At 34.7% G+C, this 1,711-nt stretch overlaps 1 protein-coding gene across 1 annotated transcript in view; it reads left to right on the top strand.

Moving 5' to 3' along the window:
* The window catches only part of MAP2K6 (mitogen-activated protein kinase kinase 6), a 1,063,669-nt gene that overhangs the window by 420,239 nt on the left and 641,719 nt on the right, over positions 1 to 1,711 (top strand). The window lies entirely within an intron of this gene.

Genomic DNA, 1,711 nt, shown 5'->3' with positions numbered 1-1,711 from the left:
TTGTTTTTGAAAGGTCAAAAACAAGAAAGAAGAACTGTTATTTTTGACCTTTCAAAAACAAACACCTCTATCTCACAAAACGCTCTAATCTCTGTTTTGCTCAGATTTTCATATTAGTCTGGCAGAATAATTATTTTAGGAAAGTTACTCCTGTTATCAATTCTGAAATGTGTTTCAGTATTTACCAGGTTTGTGTTAACAACTTTTTGTGTGCATCGAAAAGTGTCCACAACTGTTATGGAATTTCTCAGTTGGATAATGTAGGCAATTCTGTTTCATTATAACATGTAAATTATCCAAAATTAGTATAGTGTGTTTATTTGGGAGTGACAGCAAGTATTTTTGCATAGGTTATGCAATTATTTCTTATGAATCCCACACTGCCCAGACGCAGCCTTCTCTTCTACCCCCCCCCCCCAACCCCCAAGACAGTTGGACCTGGTATTCACCTTTCTGACCTGTTCACCACTGGAAGAACGTTTGCTAATCATATTTAATGTCCAAGAAATAGAAGCCTTAGTGTAAAAAGAAACAGAGTGATCAGTATGACCACATTTCTACATAGGGATTAAATGTAAAATATACATTGTTCATTCTAAAGAACCTGGTGAGGTGAGAATATCCACCTGTACACTTCAGGAGTTCATCAATGCCATTATTTTCTCTAAAACTCCATTCAGTTTGAATTTATCCAGAGGGATTTCCCTCCTTATATCTTTGTTATTTTTGAAGCTTGATTTGATCCTTGTTGAAGCACCAAAAAGATTTTAAATCTTATGTAAGCTAGTTAGAGCACCACAAAAATGCACATTTTTTAAATATAAGGCTTTCTAATCAAGTTTCACTACTGCGTCTTTTTAGCTTGCTGTTTACTCCCTTTTGTAGTTTTACCAACAAGATTTTAAGATGAACCAGCTATGTCTGAGTTAAATATTAATCACAGTTAAAGCTTTACCTTTGTGTGCAATTTAAACATGTTTGAATCCACAGTTGGTATAGTTTGCCTTAGCTGACATTCAGGGCTTTGGGGTTTATCTTTTTTGCTAGGTCACCTTAGCAAATTTAAAAAAATCTACTGCCCTAGAGTGCTATAGTAAACCAGAGGACCATTTTTGTATTGTTACCGGACTATTAGTCTGACTTACTGTGTATGCTAATATATTCCTTTTGTTATAGATTGTCCTAATGGCAGGTAAAGCAATAAAATGATTTAAATTCTTAAATGTAATCAGTGTCTTTTTTTTTTTTTTTTTTTTTTGGGTATTGCCCTGTTCTGCATTAAGCTGTGTGTAGGATGGGGGCAAATTATCCAAGAGCAGCCTATAAAATTGAAATGGTTCATTTTTTATCTTGCCTTTGGGGTTGCATCCTAACCAATGTTGACCATTAGGATTGCTTTGTAGGTGATTTGTGGTTCTTGTTGCTAGATCACTTCGGGATTTCTATTGCCCTTGAGTGTAAGAATTAGCTTATTCTAGAGATGTTTAAAATACCAGTTAAAATATGGTTATGTCTGTATCAGCCATTAAATTGATCCCTCCAGTACTCAGCTGAATCACTTTTCATCTTACCCTATGGCCTTTTTCCTATTAACTTCAAATCTACATCTGAAGACCATGCCGTTCCTGAATTAGTAGCTGTCAGTTGATACTTGAAGCCAGTAGAATAAGTGTTTTGTTATATTTGGTATTATGAAGCTTATGTAAAGATT

Source organism: Sceloporus undulatus, chromosome 2 (genome assembly GCF_019175285.1).
Source record: "Sceloporus undulatus isolate JIND9_A2432 ecotype Alabama chromosome 2, SceUnd_v1.1, whole genome shotgun sequence".
Taxonomy (NCBI): domain Eukaryota; kingdom Metazoa; phylum Chordata; class Lepidosauria; order Squamata; family Phrynosomatidae; genus Sceloporus; species Sceloporus undulatus.
The sequence above is the reverse complement of the archived record's forward strand: the minus strand, read 5'-3'. Positions and strand labels throughout refer to the sequence as shown.